The following is a 556-nucleotide window of genomic DNA, read 5'->3' as shown; positions in this document are numbered from 1 at the left end:
TTTGCTGAGCTGCTCGACTATCAGCGAATCAAAGGGGCGTGTCTTACCACACACGACACCTAAATCATTGTCCATACCTACAAGAAAAGTCGTTTTCTACTATCTTTACTGCAATTTTTAATTGTATTTTGAATAGGTAAACCAGAAATACATTTGCATCTGTTATAATTGTACCTTAAAGGGATATTATTGGTGGAAAGTAATCGATTACTCACGTTACTGTAATTGAGTAGGTTTTTTGTGTACTTGTACATTTCATTTTTCCATTTTGTAATTTTACTTTTACGCACCGTAAACTTTGGCAGTGAATGACGAGGACAGAGGACAGGTGAATGACGAGGACAGAGGACAGGTGAATTGGGATTAATTAAGGTCCCCGAGTGAGTGAGTGAGAAAGTTAAAGCATTTGTGACCTTTGACCAATTTTGACTGATACATTATATCTTTACATATTTTATTTTGTCAGCACTTTCATTTGTAAAGGTTTTCTAAAGGTACAATAAATGTGATATGTGTGACCCTTGTCCTTTTTGCATAAAATAAAAAAAATAAAAAT

Source organism: Solea solea, chromosome 8 (genome assembly GCF_958295425.1).
Source record: "Solea solea chromosome 8, fSolSol10.1, whole genome shotgun sequence".
NCBI classification, from domain to species: domain Eukaryota; kingdom Metazoa; phylum Chordata; class Actinopteri; order Pleuronectiformes; family Soleidae; genus Solea; species Solea solea.
This window is presented reverse-complemented; position numbering follows the sequence as displayed.